This window comes from Ranitomeya variabilis, chromosome 7 (assembly GCF_051348905.1).
Source record: "Ranitomeya variabilis isolate aRanVar5 chromosome 7, aRanVar5.hap1, whole genome shotgun sequence".
NCBI lineage: Eukaryota > Metazoa > Chordata > Amphibia > Anura > Dendrobatidae > Ranitomeya > Ranitomeya variabilis.
In genome coordinates this window covers 92,362,403-92,384,420 of record NC_135238.1, presented here as the reverse complement: position 1 = coordinate 92,384,420, position 22,018 = coordinate 92,362,403, and the positions used below count along the sequence as shown (strand labels likewise).

Sequence of the window (22,018 nt, the reverse complement as noted above, 5' to 3'; positions counted from 1 at the left end):
GCCGCAGCGCACAACGCAAACAAAAACACGGCAAAACGCATGCACAACGCTGCGTTTTGCGCCGCATGCGTCCTTTTTTTCATTGATTTCGGACGCAGCAAAAATGCAACTTGCTGCGTCCTCTGCACCCCGACGCGGGCGCCGCAGGGACGCATGCGGCGCCAAACGCAAGTGCACCGCATGTACATGCGCCCCCATGTTAAATATAGGGGCGCATGATGCATGCGGCGCCGCTGCGGCGCCCGACGCTGCGGCGAGGACCGCAAATGTGAACGTAGCCTTAAAAATGGGAATTTCACTTGCGTAAAACCTCAAATTTACCTTGGCTGCGTCTCTACCGATAGTGCAATTGTGAGATTAAGAATTTCTTCTGTATAGGGGCCAAAAAGGAAGGAAGATGGCATCAAGCATAACAACATAAAACCAGTGGATTTTGTCTTTAGCTTAGTTGGTCAAAGCGCCTGTTTAGTAAACAGAAAATCTTGATTTCGAATGTCAGCAGTGCTTTTCTTTCTTCACCTCAGTTTGGGCCATTTTAGCCAAAAAAAGAGGACTTTTGTTCTTGTATGACATTAAACCTGTCTTTACCACAGTCCTAACATAGTGCAGTTGAGAGAAAAAAATCTCTGCTGTCGAAGTGCTTAAAAAGGAATTAGATGATATAATTTTCTTTAGAGAATAAAGGATGCATCAAGCATTAAAAGATAAAACCAGTGGAATTACACTTCTGACTCTGCAAAGTTTGATAGCAGCTTTCTTAAAAAGGAAGATAAACTTTCAAGCTTGAAGTATCTACCGCTTGGGCTAGAAAAGAAATCAAAACAATACAACGTGTAACAAGCAGATTAAACCGACGAGGATGGGATTCGAACCCATGCATGCAGAGCACAATGGATTAGCAGTCCATCGCCTTAACCACTCGGCCACCTCGTCTACATGGCGCTCATGCGCTAAGGAGATAAGATGTAATGATTATTTTTACCAGTCAGTGTGCTTTCTCTGAAGATTTTATGTCAGCTTTTGTCAGAGTGGCCTTATATTATCTCCTACAGTGTCTATTTTTTAAAGTTAGAATGGGGCAAACTCTGTAAGAAATAAACCAGTGCTCAGGGTTTTAATACCAACTTTTCAATCATTCCTAAGTTTTCCTCCTTTGGCCCTGCCGTGGAATTCCTTCAATCCGCCTATTTTGTGTCATAACTTGGAAGAAAAATAAGTCCCAAATTAAAGCTGGACTTCATGACTGAGAATTACATCCTGTTCCTCGTTTCTGTGTGCATGGAATGAAACTCAACTCAATGTTGTCTTGCTAAGTTAACCACTTGAAAGTTTTGATTGGTGCTGACATCTTCCCTAGATTTCATAGGCTTTCCAGCTTGTGGTGCTGTGGCTTAGTTGGTTAAAGCGCCTGTCTAGTAAACAGGAGATCCTGAGTTCGAATCTCAGCAGTGCCTTGTTTTCATCATCTGAAAAACAAACTTCCTATCTTAGGCTACGTTCACATTTGCGTTGTGCACCGCAGCGTCGGCGCCGCAGCGCACAACGCAAACAAAAACGCATGCACAACGCTGCGTTTTGCGCCGCATGCGTCCTTTTTTTCATTGATTTCGGACGCAGCAAAAATGCAACTTGCTGCGTCCTCTGCGCCCCGACGCGGGCGCCGCAGGGACGCATGCGGCGCCAAACGCAAGTGCACCGCATGTACATGCGCCCCCATGTTAAATATAGGGGCGCATGATGCATGCGGCGCCGCTGCGGCGCCCGACGCTGCGGCGAGGACCGCAAATGTTAACGTAGCCTTAAAAATGGGAATTTCACTTGCGTAAAACCTCAAATTTACCTTGGCTGCGTCTCTACTGATAGTGCAATTGTGAGATTAAGAATTTCTTCTGTATAGGGGCCAAAAAGGAAGGAAGATGGCATCAAGCATAACAACATAAAACCAGTGGATTTTGTCCTTTAGCTTAGTTGGTCAAAGCGCCTGTTTAGTAAACAGAAAATCTTGATTTCGAATGTCAGCAGTGCTTTTCTTTCTTCACCTCAGTTTGGGCCATTTTAGCCAAAAAAAGAGGACTTTTGTTCTTGTATGACATTAAACCTGTCTTTACCACAGTCCTAACATAGTGCAGTTGAGAGAAAAAAATCTCTGCTGTCGAAGTGCTTAAAAAGGAATTAGATGATATAATTTTCTTTAGAGAATAAAGGATGCATCAAGCATTAAAAGATAAAACCAGTGGAATTACACTTCTGACTCTGCAAAGTTTGATAGCAGCTTTCTTAAAAAGGAAGATAAACTTTCAAGCTTGAAGTATCTACCGCTTGGGCTAGAAAAGAAATCAAAACAATACAACGTGTAACAAGCAGATTAAACCGACGAGGATGGGATTCGAACCCATGCATGCAGAGCACAAGGGATTAGCAGTCCATCGCCTTAACCACTCGGCCACCTCGTCTACATGGCGCTCATGCGCTAAGGAGATAAGATGTAATGATTATTTTTACCAGTCAGTGTGCTTTCTCTGAAGATTTTATGTCAGCTTTTGTCAGAGTGGCCTTATATTATCTCCTACAGTGTCTATTTTTTAAAGTTAGATTGGGGCAAACTCTGTAAGAAATAAACCAGTGCTCAGGGTTTTAATACCAACTTTTCAATCATTCCTAATTTTTCCTCCTTTGGCCCTGCCGTGGAATTCCTTCAATCCGCCTATTTTGTGTCATAACTTGGAAGAAAAATAAGTCCCAAATTAAAGCTGGACTTCATGACTGAGAATTACATCCTGTTCCTCGTTTCTGTGTGCATGGAATGAAACTCAACTCAATGTTGTCTTGCTAAGTTAACCACTTGAAAGTTTTGATTGGTGCTGACATCTTCCCTAGATTTCATAGGCTTTCCAGCTTGTGGTGCTGTGGCTTAGTTGGTTAAAGCGCCTGTCTAGTAAACAGGAGATCCTGAGTTCGAATCTCAGCAGTGCCTTGTTTTCATCATCTGAAAAACAAACTTCCTATCTTAGGCTACGTTCACATTTGCGTTGTGCGCCGCAGCGCACAACGCAAACAAAAACGCGGCAAAACGCATGCACAACGCTGCGTTTTGCGCCGCATGCGTCCTTTTTTTCATTGATTTCGGACGCAGCAAAAATGCAACTTGCTGCGTCCTCTGCGCCCCGACGCGGGCGCCGCAGGGACGCATGCGGCGCCAAACGCAAGTGCACCGCATGTACATGCGCCCCCATGTTAAATATAGGGGCGCATGATGCATGCGGCGCCGCTGCGGCGCCCGACGCTGCGGCGAGGACCGCAAATGTGAACGTAGCCTTAAAAATGGGAATTTCACTTGCGTAAAACCTCAAATTTACCTTGGCTGCGTCTCTACTGATAGTGCAATTGTGAGATTAAGAATTTCTTCTGTATAGGGGCCAAAAAGGAAGGAAGATGGCATCAAGCATAACAACATAAAACCAGTGGATTTTGTCTTTAGCTTAGTTGGTCAAAGCGCCTGTTTAGTAAACAGAAAATCTTGATTTCGAATGTCAGCAGTGCTTTTCTTTCTTCACCTCAGTTTGGGCCATTTTAGCCAAAAAAAGAGGACTTTTGTTCTTGTATGACATTAAACCTGTCTTTACCACAGTCCTAACATAGTGCAGTTGAGAGAAAAAAATCTCTGCTGTCGAAGTGCTTAAAAAGGAATTAGATGATATAATTTTCTTTAGAGAATAAAGGATGCATCAAGCATTAAAAGATAAAACCAGTGGAATTACACTTCTGACTCTGCAAAGTTTGATAGCAGCTTTCTTAAAAAGGAAGATAAACATTCAAGCTTGAAGTATCTACCGCTTGGGCTAGAAAAGAAATCAAAACAATACAACGTGTAACAAGCAGATTAAACCGACGAGGATGGGATTCGAACCCATGCATGCAGAGCACAATGGATTAGCAGTCCATCGCCTTAACCACTCGGCCACCTCGTCTACATGGCGCTCATGCGCTAAGGAGATAAGATGTAATGATTATTTTTACCAGTCAGTGTGCTTTCTCTGAAGATTTTATGTCAGCTTTTGTCAGAGTGGCCTTATATTATCTCCTACAGTGTCTATTTTTTAAAGTTAGAATGGGGCAAACTCTGTAAGAAATAAACCAGTGCTCAGGGTTTTAATACCAACTTTTCAATCATTCCTAATTTTTCCTCCTTTGGCCCTGCCGTAGGATTCCTTCAATCCGCCTATTTTGTGTCATAACTTGGAAGAAAAATAAGTCCCAAATTAAAGCTGGACTTCATGACTGAGAAAGACATCCTGTTCCACGTTTCTGTGTGCATGGAATGAAACTCAACTCAATGTTGTCTTGCTAAGTTAACCACTTGAAAGTTTTGATTGGTGCTGACATCTTCCCTAGATTTCATAGGCTTTCCAGCTTGTGGTGCTGTGGCTTAGTTGGTTAAAGCGCCTGTCTAGTAAACAGGAGATCCTGAGTTCGAATCTCAGCAGTGCCTTGTTTTCATCATCTGAAAAACAAACTTCCTATCTTAGGCTACGTTCACAGCCGCAGCGCACAACGCAAACAAAAACGCGGCAAAACGCATGCACAACGCTGCGTTTTGCGCCGCATGCGTCCTTTTTTTCATTGATTTCGGACGCAGCAAAAATGCAACTTGCTGCGTCCTCTGCGCCCCGACGCGGGCGCCGCAGGGACGCATGCGGCGCCAAACGCAAGTGCACCGCATGTACATGCGCCCCCATGTTAAATATAGGGGCGCATGATGCATGCGGCGCCGCTGCGGCGCCCGACGCTGCGGCGAGGACCGCAAATGTGAACGTAGCCTTAAAAATGGGAATTTCACTTGCGTAAAACCTCAAATTTACCTTGGCTGCGTCTCTACTGATAGTGCAATTGTGAGATTAAGAATTTCTTCTGTATAGGGGCCAAAAAGGAAGGAAGATGGCATCAAGCATAACAACATAAAACCAGTGGATTTTGTCTTTAGCTTAGTTGGTCAAAGCGCCTGTTTAGTAAACAGAAAATCTTGATTTCGAATGTCAGCAGTGCTTTTCTTTCTTCACCTCAGTTTGGGCCATTTTAGCCAAAAAAAGAGGACTTTTGTTCTTGTATGACATTAAACCTGTCTTTACCACAGTCCTAACATAGTGCAGTTGAGAGAAAAAAATCTCTGCTGTCGAAGTGCTTAAAAAGGAATTAGATGATATAATTTTCTTTAGAGAATAAAGGATGCATCAAGCATTAAAAGATAAAACCAGTGGAATTACACTTCTGACTCTGCAAAGTTTGATAGCAGCTTTCTTAAAAAGGAAGATAAACTTTCAAGCTTGAAGTATCTACCGCTTGGGCTAGAAAAGAAATCAAAACAATACAACGTGTAACAAGCAGATTAAACCGACGAGGATGGGATTCGAACCCATGCATGCAGAGCACAATGGATTAGCAGTCCATCGCCTTAACCACTCGGCCACCTCGTCTACATGGCGCTCATGCGCTAAGGAGATAAGATGTAATGATTATTTTTACCAGTCAGTGTGCTTTCTCTGAAGATTTTATGTCAGCTTTTGTCAGAGTGGCCTTATATTATCTCCTACAGTGTCTATTTTTTAAAGTTAGAATGGGGCAAACTCTGTAAGAAATAAACCAGTGCTCAGGGTTTTAATACCAACTTTTCAATCATTCCTAATTTTTCCTCCTTTGGCCCTGCCGTGGAATTCCTTCAATCCGCCTATTTTGTGTCATAACTTGGAAGAAAAATAAGTCCCAAATTAAAGCTGGACTTCATGACTGAGAATTACATCCTGTTCCTCGTTTCTGTGTGCATGGAATGAAACTCAACTCAATGTTGTCTTGCTAAGTTAACCACTTGAAAGTTTTGATTGGTGCTGACATCTTCCCTAGATTTCATAGGCTTTCCAGCTTGTGGTGCTGTGGCTTAGTTGGTTAAAGCGCCTGTCTAGTAAACAGGAGATCCTGAGTTCGAATCTCAGCAGTGCCTTGTTTTCATCATCTGAAAAACAAACTTCCTATCTTAAAAATGGGAATTTCACTTGCGTAAAACCTCAAATTTACCTTGGCTGCGTCTCTACTGATAGTGCAATTGTGAGATTAAGAATTTCTTCTGTATAGGGGCCAAAAAGGAAGGAAGATGGCATCAAGCATAACAACATAAAACCAGTGGATTTTGTCCTTTAGCTTAGTTGGTCAAAGCGCCTGTTTAGTAAACAGAAAATCTTGATTTCGAATGTCAGCAGTGCTTTTCTTTCTTCACCTCAGTTTGGGCCATTTTAGCCAAAAAAAGAGGACTTTTGTTCTTGTATGACATTAAACCTGTCTTTACCACAGTCCTAACATAGTGCAGTTGAGAGAAAAAAATCTCTGCTGTCGAAGTGCTTAAAAAGGAATTAGATGATATCATTTTCTTTAGAGAATAAAGGATGCATCAAGCATTAAAAGATAAAACCAGTGGAATTACACTTCTGACTCTGCAAAGTTTGATAGCAGCTTTCTTAAAAAGGAAGATAAACTTTCAAGCTTGAAGTATCTACCGCTTGGGCTAGAAAAGAAATCAAAACAATACAACGTGTAACAAGCAGATTAAACCGACGAGGATGGGATTCGAACCCATGCATGCAGAGCACAATGGATTAGCAGTCCATCGCCTTAACCACTCGGCCACCTCGTCTACATGGCGCTCATGCACTAAGGAGATAAGATGTAATGATTATTTTTACCAGTCAGTGTGCTTTCTCTGAAGATTTTATGTCAGCTTTTGTCAGAGTGGCCTTATATTATCTCCTACAGTGTCTATTTTTTAAAGTTAGATTGGGGCAAACTCTGTAGGAAATAAACCAGTGCTCAGGGTTTTAATACCAACTTTTCAATCATTCCTAATTTTTCCTCCTTTGGCCCTGCCGTAGGATTCCTTCAATCCGCCTATTTTGTGTCATAACTTGGAAGAAAAATAAGTCCCAAATTAAAGCTGGACTTCATGACTGAGAAAGACATCCTGTTCCTCGTTTCTGTGTGCATGGAATGAAACTCAACTCAATGTTGTCTTGCTAAGTTAACCACTTGAAAGTTTTGATTGGTGCTGACATCTTCCCTAGATTTCATAGGCTTTCCAGCTTGTGGTGCTGTGGCTTAGTTGGTTAAAGCGCCTGTCTAGTAAACAGGAGATCCTGAGTTCGAATCTCAGCAGTGCCTTGTTTTCATCATCTGAAAAACAAACTTCCTATCTTAAAAATGGGAATTTCACTTGCGTAAAACCTCAAATTTACCTTGGCTGCGTCTCTACTGATAGTGCAATTGTGAGATTAAGAATTTCTTCTGTATAGGGGCCAAAAAGGAAGGAAGATGGCATCAAGCATAACAACATAAAACCGGTGGATTTTGTCCTTTAGCTTAGTTGGTCAAAGCGCCTGTTTAGTAAACAGAAAATCTTGATTTCGAATGTCAGCAGTGCTTTTCTTTCTTCACCTCAGTTTGGGCCATTTTAGCCAAAAAAAGAGGACTTTTGTTCTTGTATGACATTAAACCTGTCTTTACCACAGTCCTAACATAGTGCAGTTGAGAGAAAAAAATCTCTGCTGTCGAAGTGCTTAAAAAGGAATTAGATGATATCATTTTCTTTAGAGAATAAAGGATGCATCAAGCATTAAAAGATAAAACCAGTGGAATTACACTTCTGACTCTGCAAAGTTTGATAGCAGCTTTCTTAAAAAGGAAGATAAACTTTCAAGCTTGAAGTATCTACCGCTTGGGCTAGAAAAGAAATCAAAACAATACAACGTGTAACAAGCAGATTAAACCGACGAGGATGGGATTCGAACCCATGCATGCAGAGCACAATGGATTAGCAGTCCATCGCCTTAACCACTCGGCCACCTCGTCTACATGGCGCTCATGCGCTAAGGAGATAAGATGTAATGATTATTTTTACCAGTCAGTGTGCTTTCTCTGAAGATTTTATGTCAGCTTTTGTCAGAGTGGCCTTATATTATCTCCTACAGTGTCTATTTTTTAAAGTTAGAATGGGGCAAACTCTGTAAGAAATAAACCAGTGCTCAGGGTTTTAATACCAACTTTTCAATCATTCCTAATTTTTCCTCCTTTGGCCCTGCCGTGGAATTCCTTCAATCCGCCTATTTTGTGTCATAACTTGGAAGAAAAATAAGTCCCAAATTAAAGCTGGACTTCATGACTGAGAATTACATCCTGTTCCTCGTTTCTGTGTGCATGGAATGAAACTCAACTCAATGTTGTCTTGCTAAGTTAACCACTTGAAAGTTTTGATTGGTGCTGACATCTTCCCTAGATTTCATAGGCTTTCCAGCTTGTGGTGCTGTGGCTTAGTTGGTTAAAGCGCCTGTCTAGTAAACAGGAGATCCTGAGTTCGAATCTCAGCAGTGCCTTGTTTTCATCATCTGAAAAACAAACTTCCTATCTTAAAAATGGGAATTTCACTTGCGTAAAACCTCAAATTTACCTTGGCTGCGTCTCTACTGATAGTGCAATTGTGAGATTAAGAATTTCTTCTGTATAGGGGCCAAAAAGGAAGGAAGATGGCATCAAGCATAACAACATAAAACCAGTGGATTTTGTCTTTAGCTTAGTTGGTCAAAGCGCCTGTTTAGTAAACAGAAAATCTTGATTTCGAATGTCAGCAGTGCTTTTCTTTCTTCACCTCAGTTTGGGCCATTTTAGCCAAAAAAAGAGGACTTTTGTTCTTGTATGACATTAAACCTGTCTTTACCACAGTCCTAACATAGTGCAGTTGAGAGAAAAAAATCTCTGCTGTCGAAGTGCTTAAAAAGGAATTAGATGATATCATTTTCTTTAGAGAATAAAGGATGCATCAAGCATTAAAAGATAAAACCAGTGGAATTACACTTCTGACTCTGCAAAGTTTGATAGCAGCTTTCTTAAAAAGGAAGATAAACTTTCAAGCTTGAAGTATCTACCGCTTGGGCTAGAAAAGAAATCAAAACAATACAACGTGTAACAAGCAGATTAAACCGACGAGGATGGGATTCGAACCCATGCATGCAGAGCACAATGGATTAGCAGTCCATCGCCTTAACCACTCGGCCACCTCGTCTACATGGCGCTCATGCGCTAAGGAGATAAGATGTAATGATTATTTTTACCAGTCAGTGTGCTTTCTCTGAAGATTTTATGTCAGCTTTTGTCAGAGTGGCCTTATATTATCTCCTACAGTGTCTATTTTTTAAAGTTAGAATGGGGCAAACTCTGTAAGAAATAAACCAGTGCTCAGGGTTTTAATACCAACTTTTCAATCATTCCTAATTTTTCCTCCTTTGGCCCTGCCGTGGAATTCCTTCAATCCGCCTATTTTGTGTCATAACTTGGAAGAAAAATAAGTCCCAAATTAAAGCTGGACTTCATGACTGAGAATTACATCCTGTTCCTCGTTTCTGTGTGCATGGAATGAAACTCAACTCAATGTTGTCTTGCTAAGTTAACCACTTGAAAGTTTTGATTGGTGCTGACATCTTCCCTAGATTTCATAGGCTTTCCAGCTTGTGGTGCTGTGGCTTAGTTGGTTAAAGCGCCTGTCTAGTAAACAGGAGATCCTGAGTTCGAATCTCAGCAGTGCCTTGTTTTCATCATCTGAAAAACAAACTTCCTATCTTAAAAATGGGAATTTCACTTGCGTAAAACCTCAAATTTACCTTGGCTGCGTCTCTACTGATAGTGCAATTGTGAGATTAAGAATTTCTTCTGTATAGGGGCCAAAAAGGAAGGAAGATGGCATCAAGCATAACAACATAAAACCAGTGGATTTTGTCTTTAGCTTAGTTGGTCAAAGCGCCTGTTTAGTAAACAGAAAATCTTGATTTCGAATGTCAGCAGTGCTTTTCTTTCTTCACCACAGTTTGGGCCATTTTAGCCAAAAAAAGAGGATTTTTGTTCTTGTATGACATTAAACCTGTCTTTACCACAGTCCTAACATAGTGCAGTTGAGAGAAAAAAATCTCTGCTGTCGAAGTGCTTAAAAAGGAATTAGATGATATCATTTTCTTTAGAGAATAAAGGATGCATCAAGCATTAAAAGATAAAACCAGTGGAATTACACTTCTGACTCTGCAAAGTTTGATAGCAGCTTTCTTAAAAAGGAAGATAAACTTTCAAGCTTGAAGTATCTACCGCTTGGGCTAGAAAAGAAATCAAAACAATACAACGTGTAACAAGCAGATTAAACCGACGAGGATGGGATTCGAACCCATGCATGCAGAGCACAATGGATTAGCAGTCCATCGCCTTAACCACTCGGCCACCTCGTCTACATGGCGCTCATGCGCTAAGGAGATAAGATGTAATGATTATTTTTACCAGTCAGTGTGCTTTCTCTGAAGATTTTATGTCAGCTTTTGTCAGAGTGGCCTTATATTATCTCCTACAGTGTCTATTTTTTAAAGTTAGAATGGGGCAAACTCTGTAAGAAATAAACCAGTGCTCAGGGTTTTAATACCAACTTTTCAATCATTCCTAATTTTTCCTCCTTTGGCCCTGCCGTGGAATTCCTTCAATCCGCCTATTTTGTGTCATAACTTGGAAGAAAAATAAGTCCCAAATTAAAGCTGGACTTCATGACTGAGAAAGACATCCTGTTCCACGTTTCTGTGTGCATGGAATGAAACTCAACTCAATGTTGTCTTGCTAAGTTAACCACTTGAAAGTTTTGATTGGTGCTGACATCTTCCCTAGATTTCATAGGCTTTCCAGCTTGTGGTGCTGTGGCTTAGTTGGTTAAAGCGCCTGTCTAGTAAACAGGAGATCCTGAGTTCGAATCTCAGCAGTGCCTTGTTTTCATCATCTGAAAAACAAACTTCCTATCTTAAAAATGGGAATTTCACTTGCGTAAAACCTCAAATTTACCTTGGCTGCGTCTCTACTGATAGTGCAATTGTGAGATTAAGAATTTCTTCTGTATAGGGGCCAAAAAGGAAGGAAGATGGCATCAAGCATAACAACATAAAACCAGTGGATTTTGTCTTTAGCTTAGTTGGTCAAAGCGCCTGTTTAGTAAACAGAAAATCTTGATTTCGAATGTCAGCAGTGCTTTTCTTTCTTCACCTCAGTTTGGGCCATTTTAGCCAAAAAAAGAGGACTTTTGTTCTTGTATGACATTAAACCTGTCTTTACCACAGTCCTAACATAGTGCAGTTGAGAGAAAAAAATCTCTGCTGTCGAAGTGCTTAAAAAGGAATTAGATGATATAATTTTCTTTAGAGAATAAAGGATGCATCAAGCATTAAAAGATAAAACCAGTGGAATTACACTTCTGACTCTGCAAAGTTTGATAGCAGCTTTCTTAAAAAGGAAGATAAACTTTCAAGCTTGAAGTATCTACCGCTTGGGCTAGAAAAGAAATCAAAACAATACAACGTGTAACAAGCAGATTAAACCGACGAGGATGGGATTCGAACCCATGCATGCAGAGCACAATGGATTAGCAGTCCATCGCCTTAACCACTCGGCCACCTCGTCTACATGGCGCTCATGCGCTAAGGAGATAAGATGTAATGATTATTTTTACCAGTCAGTGTGCTTTCTCTGAAGATTTTATGTCAGCTTTTGTCAGAGTGGCCTTATATTATCTCCTACAGTGTCTATTTTTTAAAGTTAGAATGGGGCAAACTCTGTAAGAAATAAACCAGTGCTCAGGGTTTTAATACCAACTTTTCAATCATTCCTAATTTTTCCTCCTTTGGCCCTGCCGTGGAATTCCTTCAATCCGCCTATTTTGTGTCATAACTTGGAAGAAAAATAAGTCCCAAATTAAAGCTGGACTTCATGACTGAGAAAGACATCCTGTTCCACGTTTCTGTGTGCATGGAATGAAACTCAACTCAATGTTGTCTTGCTAAGTTAACCACTTGAAAGTTTTGATTGGTGCTGACATCTTCCCTAGATTTCATAGGCTTTCCAGCTTGTGGTGCTGTGGCTTAGTTGGTTAAAGCGCCTGTCTAGTAAACAGGAGATCCTGAGTTCGAATCTCAGCAGTGCCTTGTTTTCATCATCTGAAAAACAAACTTCCTATCTTAAAAATGGGAATTTCACTTGCGTAAAACCTCAAATTTACCTTGGCTGCGTCTCTACTGATAGTGCAATTGTGAGATTAAGAATTTCTTCTGTATAGGGGCCAAAAAGGAAGGAAGATGGCATCAAGCATAACAACATAAAACCAGTGGATTTTGTCTTTAGCTTAGTTGGTCAAAGCGCCTGTTTAGTAAACAGAAAATCTTGATTTCGAATGTCAGCAGTGCTTTTCTTTCTTCACCACAGTTTGGGCCATTTTAGCCAAAAAAAGAGGATTTTTGTTCTTGTATGACATTAAACCTGTCTTTACCACAGTCCTAACATAGTGCAGTTGAGAGAAAAAAATCTCTGCTGTCGAAGTGCTTAAAAAGGAATTAGATGATATCATTTTCTTTAGAGAATAAAGGATGCATCAAGCATTAAAAGATAAAACCAGTGGAATTACACTTCTGACTCTGCAAAGTTTGATAGCAGCTTTCTTAAAAAGGAAGATAAACTTTCAAGCTTGAAGTATCTACCGCTTGGGCTAGAAAAGAAATCAAAACAATACAACGTGTAACAAGCAGATTAAACCGACGAGGATGGGATTCGAACCCATGCATGCAGAGCACAATGGATTAGCAGTCCATCGCCTTAACCACTCGGCCACCTCGTCTACATGGCGCTCATGCGCTAAGGAGATAAGATGTAATGATTATTTTTACCAGTCAGTGTGCTTTCTCTGAAGATTTTATGTCAGCTTTTGTCAGAGTGGCCTTATATTATCTCCTACAGTGTCTATTTTTTAAAGTTAGAATGGGGCAAACTCTGTAAGAAATAAACCAGTGCTCAGGGTTTTAATACCAACTTTTCAATCATTCCTAATTTTTCCTCCTTTGGCCCTGCCGTGGAATTCCTTCAATCCGCCTATTTTGTGTCATAACTTGGAAGAAAAATAAGTCCCAAATTAAAGCTGGACTTCATGACTGAGAATTACATCCTGTTCCTCGTTTCTGTGTGCATGGAATGAAACTCAACTCAATGTTGTCTTGCTAAGTTAACCACTTGAAAGTTTTGATTGGTGCTGACATCTTCCCTAGATTTCATAGGCTTTCCAGCTTGTGGTGCTGTGGCTTAGTTGGTTAAAGCGCCTGTCTAGTAAACAGGAGATCCTGAGTTCGAATCTCAGCAGTGCCTTGTTTTCATCATCTGAAAAACAAACTTCCTATCTTAAAAATGGGAATTTCACTTGCGTAAAACCTCAAATTTACCTTGGCTGCGTCTCTACTGATAGTGCAATTGTGAGATTAAGAATTTCTTCTGTATAGGGGCCAAAAAGGAAGGAAGATGGCATCAAGCATAACAACATAAAACCAGTGGATTTTGTCTTTAGCTTAGTTGGTCAAAGCGCCTGTTTAGTAAACAGAAAATCTTGATTTCGAATGTCAGCAGTGCTTTTCTTTCTTCACCTCAGTTTGGGCCATTTTAGCCAAAAAAAGAGGACTTTTGTTCTTGTATGACATTAAACCTGTCTTTACCACAGTCCTAACATAGTGCAGTTGAGAGAAAAAAATCTCTGCTGTCGAAGTGCTTAAAAAGGAATTAGATGATATAATTTTCTTTAGAGAATAAAGGATGCATCAAGCATTAAAAGATAAAACCAGTGGAATTACACTTCTGACTCTGCAAAGTTTGATAGCAGCTTTCTTAAAAAGGAAGATAAACTTTCAAGCTTGAAGTATCTACCGCTTGGGCTAGAAAAGAAATCAAAACAATACAACGTGTAACAAGCAGATTAAACCGACGAGGATGGGATTCGAACCCATGCATGCAGAGCACAATGGATTAGCAGTCCATCGCCTTAACCACTCGGCCACCTCGTCTACATGGCGCTCATGCGCTAAGGAGATAAGATGTAATGATTATTTTTACCAGTCAGTGTGCTTTCTCTGAAGATTTTATGTCAGCTTTTGTCAGAGTGGCCTTATATTATCTCCTACAGTGTCTATTTTTTAAAGTTAGAATGGGGCAAACTCTGTAAGAAATAAACCAGTGCTCAGGGTTTTAATACCAACTTTTCAATCATTCCTAATTTTTCCTCCTTTGGCCCTGCCGTGGAATTCCTTCAATCCGCCTATTTTGTGTCATAACTTGGAAGAAAAATAAGTCCCAAATTAAAGCTGGACTTCATGACTGAGAAAGACATCCTGTTCCACGTTTCTGTGTGCATGGAATGAAACTCAACTCAATGTTGTCTTGCTAAGTTAACCACTTGAAAGTTTTGATTGGTGCTGACATCTTCCCTAGATTTCATAGGCTTTCCAGCTTGTGGTGCTGTGGCTTAGTTGGTTAAAGCGCCTGTCTAGTAAACAGGAGATCCTGAGTTCGAATCTCAGCAGTGCCTTGTTTTCATCATCTGAAAAACAAACTTCCTATCTTTAAAAATGGGAATTTCACTTGCGTAAAACCTCAAATTTACCTTGGCTGCGTCTCTACTGATAGTGCAATTGTGAGATTAAGAATTTCTTCTGTATAGGGGCCAAAAAGGAAGGAAGATGGCATCAAGCATAACAACATAAAACCAGTGGATTTTGTCTTTAGCTTAGTTGGTCAAAGCGCCTGTTTAGTAAACAGAAAATCTTGATTTCGAATGTCAGCAGTGCTTTTCTTTCTTCACCTCAGTTTGGGCCATTTTAGCCAAAAAAAGAGGACTTTTGTTCTTGTATGACATTAAACCTGTCTTTACCACAGTCCTAACATAGTGCAGTTGAGAGAAAAAAATCTCTGCTGTCGAAGTGCTTAAAAAGGAATTAGATGATATAATTTTCTTTAGAGAATAAAGGATGCATCAAGCATTAAAAGATAAAACCAGTGGAATTACACTTCTGACTCTGCAAAGTTTGATAGCAGCTTTCTTAAAAAGGAAGATAAACTTTCAAGCTTGAAGTATCTACCGCTTGGGCTAGAAAAGAAATCAAAACAATACAACGTGTAACAAGCAGATTAAACCGACGAGGATGGGATTCGAACCCATGCATGCAGAGCACAATGGATTAGCAGTCCATCGCCTTAACCACTCGGCCACCTCGTCTACATGGCGCTCATGCGCTAAGGAGATAAGATGTAATGATTATTTTTACCAGTCAGTGTGCTTTCTCTGAAGATTTTATGTCAGCTTTTGTCAGAGTGGCCTTATATTATCTCCTACAGTGTCTATTTTTTAAAGTTAGAATGGGGCAAACTCTGTAAGAAATAAACCAGTGCTCAGGGTTTTAATACCAACTTTTCAATCATTCCTAATTTTTCCTCCTTTGGCCCTGCCGTGGAATTCCTTCAATCCGCCTATTTTGTGTCATAACTTGGAAGAAAAATAAGTCCCAAATTAAAGCTGGACTTCATGACTGAGAAAGACATCCTGTTCCTCGTTTCTGTGTGCATGGAATGAAACTCAACTCAATGTTGTCTTGCTAAGTTAACCACTTGAAAGTTTTGATTGGTGCTGACATCTTCCCTAGATTTCATAGGCTTTCCAGCTTGTGGTGCTGTGGCTTAGTTGGTTAAAGCGCCTGTCTAGTAAACAGGAGATCCTGAGTTCGAATCTCAGCAGTGCCTTGTTTTCATCATCTGAAAAACAAACTTCCTATCTTAAAAATGGGAATTTCACTTGCGTAAAACCTCAAATTTACCTTGGCTGCGTCTCTACTGATAGTGCAATTGTGAGATTAAGAATTTCTTCTGTATAGGGGCCAAAAAGGAAGGAAGATGGCATCAAGCATAACAACATAAAACCGGTGGATTTTGTCCTTTAGCTTAGTTGGTCAAAGCGCCTGTTTAGTAAACAGAAAATCTTGATTTCGAATGTCAGCAGTGCTTTTCTTTCTTCACCTCAGTTTGGGCCATTTTAGCCAAAAAAAGAGGACTTTTGTTCTTGTATGACATTAAACCTGTCTTTACCACAGTCCTAACATAGTGCAGTTGAGAGAAAAAAATCTCTGCTGTCGAAGTGCTTAAAAAGGAATTAGATGATATAATTTTCTTTAGAGAATAAAGGATGCATCAAGCATTAAAAGATAAAACCAGTGGAATTACACTTCTGACTCTGCAAAGTTTGATAGCAGCTTTCTTAAAAAGGAAGATAAACTTTCAAGCTTGAAGTATCTACCGCTTGGGCTAGAAAAGAAATCAAAACAATACAACGTGTAACAAGCAGATTAAACCGACGAGGATGGGATTCGAACCCATGCATGCAGAGCACAATGGATTAGCAGTCCATCGCCTTAACCACTCGGCCACCTCGTCTACATGGCGCTCATGCGCTAAGGAGATAAGATGTAATGATTATTTTTACCAGTCAGTGTGCTTTCTCTGAAGATTTTATGTCAGCTTTTGTCAGAGTGGCCTTATATTATCTCCTACAGTGTCTATTTTTTAAAGTTAGAATGGGGCAAACTCTGTAAGAAATAAACCAGTGCTCAGGGTTTTAATACCAACTTTTCAATCATTCCTAATTTTTCCTCCTTTGGCCCTGCCGTGGAATTCCTTCAATCCGCCTATTTTGTGTCATAACTTGGAAGAAAAATAAGTCCCAAATTAAAGCTGGACTTCATGACTGAGAATTACATCCTGTTCCTCGTTTCTGTGTGCATGGAATGAAACTCAACTCAATGTTGTCTTGCTAAGTTAACCACTTGAAAGTTTTGATTGGTGCTGACATCTTCCCTAGATTTCATAGGCTTTCCAGCTTGTGGTGCTGTGGCTTAGTTGGTTAAAGCGCCTGTCTAGTAAACAGGAGATCCTGAGTTCGAATCTCAGCAGTGCCTTGTTTTCATCATCTGAAAAACAAACTTCCTATCTTAAAAATGGGAATTTCACTTGCGTAAAACCTCAAATTTACCTTGGCTGCGTCTCTACTGATAGTGCAATTGTGAGATTAAGAATTTCTTCTGTATAGGGGCCAAAAAGGAAGGAAGATGGCATCAAGCATAACAACATAAAACCGGTGGATTTTGTCCTTTAGCTTAGTTGGTCAAAGCGCCTGTTTAGTAAACAGAAAATCTTGATTTCGAATGTCAGCAGTGCTTTTCTTTCTTCACCTCAGTTTGGGCCATTTTAGCCAAAAAAAGAGGACTTTTGTTCTTGTATGACATTAAACCTGTCTTTACCACAGTCCTAACATAGTGCAGTTGAGAGAAAAAAATCTCTGCTGTCGAAGTGCTTAAAAAGGAATTAGATGATATCATTTTCTTTAGAGAATAAAGGATGCATCAAGCATTAAAAGATAAAACCAGTGGAATTACACTTCTGACTCTGCAAAGTTTGATAGCAGCTTTCTTAAAAAGGAAGATAAACTTTCAAGCTTGAAGTATCTACCGCTTGGGCTAGAAAAGAAATCAAAACAATACAACGTGTAACAAGCAGATTAAACCGACGAGGATGGGATTCGAACCCATGCATGCAGAGCACAATGGATTAGCAGTCCATCGCCTTAACCACTCGGCCACCTCGTCTACATGGCGCTCATGCGCTAAGGAGATAAGATGTAATGATTATTTTTACCAGTCAGTGTGCTTTCTCTGAAGATTTTATGTCAGCTTTTGTCAGAGTGGCCTTATATTATCTCCTACAGTGTCTATTTTTTAAAGTTAGAATGGGGCAAACTCTGTAAGAAATAAACCAGTGCTCAGGGTTTTAATACCAACTTTTCAATCATTCCTAATTTTTCCTCCTTTGGCCCTGCCGTGGAATTCCTTCAATCCGCCTATTTTGTGTCATAACTTGGAAGAAAAATAAGTCCCAAATTAAAGCTGGACTTCATGACTGAGAATTACATCCTGTTCCTCGTTTCTGTGTGCATGGAATGAAACTCAACTCAATGTTGTCTTGCTAAGTTAACCACTTGAAAGTTTTGATTGGTGCTGACATCTTCCCTAGATTTCATAGGCTTTCCAGCTTGTGGTGCTGTGGCTTAGTTGGTTAAAGCGCCTGTCTAGTAAACAGGAGATCCTGAGTTCGAATCTCAGCAGTGCCTTGTTTTCATCATCTGAAAAACAAACTTCCTATCTTAAAAATGGGAATTTCACTTGCGTAAAACCTCAAATTTACCTTGGCTGCGTCTCTACTGATAGTGCAATTGTGAGATTAAGAATTTCTTCTGTATAGGGGCCAAAAAGGAAGGAAGATGGCATCAAGCATAACAACATAAAACCGGTGGATTTTGTCCTTTAGCTTAGTTGGTCAAAGCGCCTGTTTAGTAAACAGAAAATCTTGATTTCGAATGTCAGCAGTGCTTTTCTTTCTTCACCTCAGTTTGGGCCATTTTAGCCAAAAAAAGAGGACTTTTGTTCTTGTATGACATTAAACCTGTCTTTACCACAGTCCTAACATAGTGCAGTTGAGAGAAAAAAATCTCTGCTGTCGAAGTGCTTAAAAAGGAATTAGATGATATCATTTTCTTTAGAGAATAAAGGATGCATCAAGCATTAAAAGATAAAACCAGTGGAATTACACTTCTGACTCTGCAAAGTTTGATAGCAGCTTTCTTAAAAAGGAAGATAAACTTTCAAGCTTGAAGTATCTACCGCTTGGGCTAGAAAAGAAATCAAAACAATACAACGTGTAACAAGCAGATTAAACCGACGAGGATGGGATTCGAACCCATGCATGCAGAGCACAATGGATTAGCAGTCCATCGCCTTAACCACTCGGCCACCTCGTCTACATGGCGCTCATGCGCTAAGGAGATAAGATGTAATGATTATTTTTACCAGTCAGTGTGCTTTCTCTGAAGATTTTATGTCAGCTTTTGTCAGAGTGGCCTTATATTATCTCCTACAGTGTCTATTTTTTAAAGTTAGAATGGGGCAAACTCTGTAAGAAATAAACCAGTGCTCAGGGTTTTAATACCAACTTTTCAATCATTCCTAATTTTTCCTCCTTTGGCCCTGCCGTGGAATTCCTTCAATCCGCCTATTTTGTGTCATAACTTGGAAGAAAAATAAGTCCCAAATTAAAGCTGGACTTCATGACTGAGAAAGACATCCTGTTCCTCGTTTCTGTGTGCATGGAATGAAACTCAACTCAATGTTGTCTTGCTAAGTTAACCACTTGAAAGTTTTGATTGGTGCTGACATCTTCCCTAGATTTCATAGGCTTTCCAGCTTGTGGTGCTGTGGCTTAGTTGGTTAAAGCGCCTGTCTAGTAAACAGGAGATCCTGAGTTCGAATCTCAGCAGTGCCTTGTTTTCATCATCTGAAAAACAAACTTCCTATCTTAAAAATGGGAATTTCACTTGCGTAAAACCTCAAATTTACCTTGGCTGCGTCTCTACTGATAGTGCAATTGTGAGATTAAGAATTTCTTCTGTATAGGGGCCAAAAAGGAAGGAAGATGGCATCAAGCATAACAACATAAAACCGGTGGATTTTGTCCTTTAGCTTAGTTGGTCAAAGCGCCTGTTTAGTAAACAGAAAATCTTGATTTCGAATGTCAGCAGTGCTTTTCTTTCTTCACCTCAGTTTGGGCCATTTTAGCCAAAAAAAGAGGACTTTTGTTCTTGTATGACATTAAACCTGTCTTTACCACAGTCCTAACATAGTGCAGTTGAGAGAAAAAAATCTCTGCTGTCGAAGTGCTTAAAAAGGAATTAGATGATATAATTTTCTTTAGAGAATAAAGGATGCATCAAGCATTAAAAGATAAAACCAGTGGAATTACACTTCTGACTCTGCAAAGTTTGATAGCAGCTTTCTTAAAAAGGAAGATAAACTTTCAAGCTTGAAGTATCTACCGCTTGGGCTAGAAAAGAAATCAAAACAATACAACGTGTAACAAGCAGATTAAACCGACGAGGATGGGATTCGAACCCATGCATGCAGAGCACAATGGATTAGCAGTCCATCGCCTTAACCACTCGGCCACCTCGTCTACATGGCGCTCATGCGCTAAGGAGATAAGATGTAATGATTATTTTTACCAGTCAGTGTGCTTTCTCTGAAGATTTTATGTCAGCTTTTGTCAGAGTGGCCTTATATTATCTCCTACAGTGTCTATTTTTTAAAGTTAGAATGGGGCAAACTCTGTAAGAAATAAACCAGTGCTCAGGGTTTTAATACCAACTTTTCAATCATTCCTAATTTTTCCTCCTTTGGCCCTGCCGTGGAATTCCTTCAATCCGCCTATTTTGTGTCATAACTTGGAAGAAAAATAAGTCCCAAATTAAAGCTGGACTTCATGACTGAGAATTACATCCTGTTCCTCGTTTCTGTGTGCATGGAATGAAACTCAACTCAATGTTGTCTTGCTAAGTTAACCACTTGAAAGTTTTGATTGGTGCTGACATCTTCCCTAGATTTCATAGGCTTTCCAGCTTGTGGTGCTGTGGCTTAGTTGGTTAAAGCGCCTGTCTAGTAAACAGGAGATCCTGAGTTCGAATCTCAGCAGTGCCTTGTTTTCATCATCTGAAAAACAAACTTCCTATCTTAAAAATGGGAATTTCACTTGCGTAAAACCTCAAATTTACCTTGGCTGCGTCTCTACTGATAGTGCAATTGTGAGATTAAGAATTTCTTCTGTATAGGGGCCAAAAAGGAAGGAAGATGGCATCAAGCATAACAACATAAAACCGGTGGATTTTGTCCTTTAGCTTAGTTGGTCAAAGCGCCTGTTTAGTAAACAGAAAATCTTGATTTCGAATGTCAGCAGTGCTTTTCTTTCTTCACCTCAGTTTGGGCCATTTTAGCCAAAAAAAGAGGACTTTTGTTCTTGTATGACATTAAACCTGTCTTTACCACAGTCCTAACATAGTGCAGTTGAGAGAAAAAAATCTCTGCTGTCGAAGTGCTTAAAAAGGAATTAGATGATATCATTTTCTTTAGAGAATAAAGGATGCATCAAGCATTAAAAGATAAAACCAGTGGAATTACACTTCTGACTCTGCAAAGTTTGATAGCAGCTTTCTTAAAAAGGAAGATAAACTTTCAAGCTTGAAGTATCTACCGCTTGGGCTAGAAAAGAAATCAAAACAATACAACGTGTAACAAGCAGATTAAACCGACGAGGATGGGATTCGAACCCATGCATGCAGAGCACAATGGATTAGCAGTCCATCGCCTTAACCACTCGGCCACCTCGTCTACATGGCGCTCATGCGCTAAGGAGATAAGATGTAATGATTATTTTTACCAGTCAGTGTGCTTTCTCTGAAGATTTTATGTCAGCTTTTGTCAGAGTGGCCTTATATTATCTCCTACAGTGTCTATTTTTTAAAGTTAGAATGGGGCAAACTCTGTAAGAAATAAACCAGTGCTCAGGGTTTTAATACCAACTTTTCAATCATTCCTAATTTTTCCTCCTTTGGCCCTGCCGTGGAATTCCTTCAATCCGCCTATTTTGTGTCATAACTTGGAAGAAAAATAAGTCCCAAATTAAAGCTGGACTTCATGACTGAGAATTACATCCTGTTCCTCGTTTCTGTGTGCATGGAATGAAACTCAACTCAATGTTGTCTTGCTAAGTTAACCACTTGAAAGTTTTGATTGGTGCTGACATCTTCCCTAGATTTCATAGGCTTTCCAGCTTGTGGTGCTGTGGCTTAGTTGGTTAAAGCGCCTGTCTAGTAAACAGGAGATCCTGAGTTCGAATCTCAGCAGTGCCTTGTTTTCATCATCTGAAAAACAAACTTCCTATCTTAAAAATGGGAATTTCACTTGCGTAAAACCTCAAATTTACCTTGGCTGCGTCTCTACTGATAGTGCAATTGTGAGATTAAGAATTTCTTCTGTATAGGGGCCAAAAAGGAAGGAAGATGGCATCAAGCATAACAACATAAAACCGGTGGATTTTGTCCTTTAGCTTAGTTGGTCAAAGCGCCTGTTTAGTAAACAGAAAATCTTGATTTCGAATGTCAGCAGTGCTTTTCTTTCTTCACCTCAGTTTGGGCCATTTTAGCCAAAAAAAGAGGACTTTTGTTCTTGTATGACAT

At 40.0% G+C, this 22,018-nt stretch overlaps 34 non-coding genes across 34 annotated transcripts; 17 read left to right on the top strand and 17 right to left on the bottom strand.

Moving 5' to 3' along the window:
* Window positions 1-851: 851 nt before the first annotated feature.
* TRNAS-GCU (transfer RNA serine (anticodon GCU)) lies at window positions 852-933 on the bottom strand. Its single transcript has one exon. It is a non-coding gene; the product is annotated as a tRNA-Ser (tRNA).
* Window positions 934-1,380: 447 nt separating this feature from the next.
* Window positions 1,381-1,454, top strand: TRNAT-AGU (transfer RNA threonine (anticodon AGU)). The gene has a single exon. It is a non-coding gene; the product is annotated as a tRNA-Thr (tRNA).
* Window positions 1,455-2,371: 917 nt separating this feature from the next.
* TRNAS-GCU (transfer RNA serine (anticodon GCU)) lies at window positions 2,372-2,453 on the bottom strand. Its single transcript has one exon. It is a non-coding gene; the product is annotated as a tRNA-Ser (tRNA).
* A 447-nt stretch (window positions 2,454-2,900) lies between these two features.
* TRNAT-AGU (transfer RNA threonine (anticodon AGU)) lies at window positions 2,901-2,974 on the top strand. The gene has a single exon. It is a non-coding gene; the product is annotated as a tRNA-Thr (tRNA).
* Window positions 2,975-3,886: 912 nt separating this feature from the next.
* TRNAS-GCU (transfer RNA serine (anticodon GCU)) lies at window positions 3,887-3,968 on the bottom strand. Its single transcript has one exon. It is a non-coding gene; the product is annotated as a tRNA-Ser (tRNA).
* A 447-nt stretch (window positions 3,969-4,415) lies between these two features.
* Window positions 4,416-4,489, top strand: TRNAT-AGU (transfer RNA threonine (anticodon AGU)). Its single transcript has one exon. It is a non-coding gene; the product is annotated as a tRNA-Thr (tRNA).
* A 900-nt stretch (window positions 4,490-5,389) lies between these two features.
* On the bottom strand, window positions 5,390-5,471 carry TRNAS-GCU (transfer RNA serine (anticodon GCU)). The gene has a single exon. It is a non-coding gene; the product is annotated as a tRNA-Ser (tRNA).
* Window positions 5,472-5,918: 447 nt separating this feature from the next.
* TRNAT-AGU (transfer RNA threonine (anticodon AGU)) lies at window positions 5,919-5,992 on the top strand. The gene has a single exon. It is a non-coding gene; the product is annotated as a tRNA-Thr (tRNA).
* Window positions 5,993-6,597: 605 nt separating this feature from the next.
* On the bottom strand, window positions 6,598-6,679 carry TRNAS-GCU (transfer RNA serine (anticodon GCU)). Its single transcript has one exon. It is a non-coding gene; the product is annotated as a tRNA-Ser (tRNA).
* A 447-nt stretch (window positions 6,680-7,126) lies between these two features.
* TRNAT-AGU (transfer RNA threonine (anticodon AGU)) lies at window positions 7,127-7,200 on the top strand. Its single transcript has one exon. It is a non-coding gene; the product is annotated as a tRNA-Thr (tRNA).
* A 605-nt stretch (window positions 7,201-7,805) lies between these two features.
* Window positions 7,806-7,887, bottom strand: TRNAS-GCU (transfer RNA serine (anticodon GCU)). The gene has a single exon. It is a non-coding gene; the product is annotated as a tRNA-Ser (tRNA).
* Window positions 7,888-8,334: 447 nt separating this feature from the next.
* TRNAT-AGU (transfer RNA threonine (anticodon AGU)) lies at window positions 8,335-8,408 on the top strand. Its single transcript has one exon. It is a non-coding gene; the product is annotated as a tRNA-Thr (tRNA).
* A 604-nt stretch (window positions 8,409-9,012) lies between these two features.
* On the bottom strand, window positions 9,013-9,094 carry TRNAS-GCU (transfer RNA serine (anticodon GCU)). The gene has a single exon. It is a non-coding gene; the product is annotated as a tRNA-Ser (tRNA).
* Window positions 9,095-9,541: 447 nt separating this feature from the next.
* On the top strand, window positions 9,542-9,615 carry TRNAT-AGU (transfer RNA threonine (anticodon AGU)). Its single transcript has one exon. It is a non-coding gene; the product is annotated as a tRNA-Thr (tRNA).
* Window positions 9,616-10,219: 604 nt separating this feature from the next.
* Window positions 10,220-10,301, bottom strand: TRNAS-GCU (transfer RNA serine (anticodon GCU)). Its single transcript has one exon. It is a non-coding gene; the product is annotated as a tRNA-Ser (tRNA).
* Window positions 10,302-10,748: 447 nt separating this feature from the next.
* On the top strand, window positions 10,749-10,822 carry TRNAT-AGU (transfer RNA threonine (anticodon AGU)). The gene has a single exon. It is a non-coding gene; the product is annotated as a tRNA-Thr (tRNA).
* A 604-nt stretch (window positions 10,823-11,426) lies between these two features.
* TRNAS-GCU (transfer RNA serine (anticodon GCU)) lies at window positions 11,427-11,508 on the bottom strand. The gene has a single exon. It is a non-coding gene; the product is annotated as a tRNA-Ser (tRNA).
* A 447-nt stretch (window positions 11,509-11,955) lies between these two features.
* TRNAT-AGU (transfer RNA threonine (anticodon AGU)) lies at window positions 11,956-12,029 on the top strand. Its single transcript has one exon. It is a non-coding gene; the product is annotated as a tRNA-Thr (tRNA).
* A 604-nt stretch (window positions 12,030-12,633) lies between these two features.
* TRNAS-GCU (transfer RNA serine (anticodon GCU)) lies at window positions 12,634-12,715 on the bottom strand. The gene has a single exon. It is a non-coding gene; the product is annotated as a tRNA-Ser (tRNA).
* Window positions 12,716-13,162: 447 nt separating this feature from the next.
* Window positions 13,163-13,236, top strand: TRNAT-AGU (transfer RNA threonine (anticodon AGU)). The gene has a single exon. It is a non-coding gene; the product is annotated as a tRNA-Thr (tRNA).
* Window positions 13,237-13,840: 604 nt separating this feature from the next.
* TRNAS-GCU (transfer RNA serine (anticodon GCU)) lies at window positions 13,841-13,922 on the bottom strand. Its single transcript has one exon. It is a non-coding gene; the product is annotated as a tRNA-Ser (tRNA).
* A 447-nt stretch (window positions 13,923-14,369) lies between these two features.
* Window positions 14,370-14,443, top strand: TRNAT-AGU (transfer RNA threonine (anticodon AGU)). The gene has a single exon. It is a non-coding gene; the product is annotated as a tRNA-Thr (tRNA).
* Window positions 14,444-15,048: 605 nt separating this feature from the next.
* Window positions 15,049-15,130, bottom strand: TRNAS-GCU (transfer RNA serine (anticodon GCU)). The gene has a single exon. It is a non-coding gene; the product is annotated as a tRNA-Ser (tRNA).
* A 447-nt stretch (window positions 15,131-15,577) lies between these two features.
* On the top strand, window positions 15,578-15,651 carry TRNAT-AGU (transfer RNA threonine (anticodon AGU)). The gene has a single exon. It is a non-coding gene; the product is annotated as a tRNA-Thr (tRNA).
* Window positions 15,652-16,256: 605 nt separating this feature from the next.
* Window positions 16,257-16,338, bottom strand: TRNAS-GCU (transfer RNA serine (anticodon GCU)). The gene has a single exon. It is a non-coding gene; the product is annotated as a tRNA-Ser (tRNA).
* Window positions 16,339-16,785: 447 nt separating this feature from the next.
* On the top strand, window positions 16,786-16,859 carry TRNAT-AGU (transfer RNA threonine (anticodon AGU)). The gene has a single exon. It is a non-coding gene; the product is annotated as a tRNA-Thr (tRNA).
* A 605-nt stretch (window positions 16,860-17,464) lies between these two features.
* TRNAS-GCU (transfer RNA serine (anticodon GCU)) lies at window positions 17,465-17,546 on the bottom strand. Its single transcript has one exon. It is a non-coding gene; the product is annotated as a tRNA-Ser (tRNA).
* Window positions 17,547-17,993: 447 nt separating this feature from the next.
* Window positions 17,994-18,067, top strand: TRNAT-AGU (transfer RNA threonine (anticodon AGU)). Its single transcript has one exon. It is a non-coding gene; the product is annotated as a tRNA-Thr (tRNA).
* Window positions 18,068-18,672: 605 nt separating this feature from the next.
* TRNAS-GCU (transfer RNA serine (anticodon GCU)) lies at window positions 18,673-18,754 on the bottom strand. The gene has a single exon. It is a non-coding gene; the product is annotated as a tRNA-Ser (tRNA).
* Window positions 18,755-19,201: 447 nt separating this feature from the next.
* TRNAT-AGU (transfer RNA threonine (anticodon AGU)) lies at window positions 19,202-19,275 on the top strand. Its single transcript has one exon. It is a non-coding gene; the product is annotated as a tRNA-Thr (tRNA).
* A 605-nt stretch (window positions 19,276-19,880) lies between these two features.
* TRNAS-GCU (transfer RNA serine (anticodon GCU)) lies at window positions 19,881-19,962 on the bottom strand. The gene has a single exon. It is a non-coding gene; the product is annotated as a tRNA-Ser (tRNA).
* Window positions 19,963-20,409: 447 nt separating this feature from the next.
* On the top strand, window positions 20,410-20,483 carry TRNAT-AGU (transfer RNA threonine (anticodon AGU)). The gene has a single exon. It is a non-coding gene; the product is annotated as a tRNA-Thr (tRNA).
* A 605-nt stretch (window positions 20,484-21,088) lies between these two features.
* TRNAS-GCU (transfer RNA serine (anticodon GCU)) lies at window positions 21,089-21,170 on the bottom strand. Its single transcript has one exon. It is a non-coding gene; the product is annotated as a tRNA-Ser (tRNA).
* Window positions 21,171-21,617: 447 nt separating this feature from the next.
* Window positions 21,618-21,691, top strand: TRNAT-AGU (transfer RNA threonine (anticodon AGU)). Its single transcript has one exon. It is a non-coding gene; the product is annotated as a tRNA-Thr (tRNA).
* Window positions 21,692-22,018: the final 327 nt, after the last annotated feature.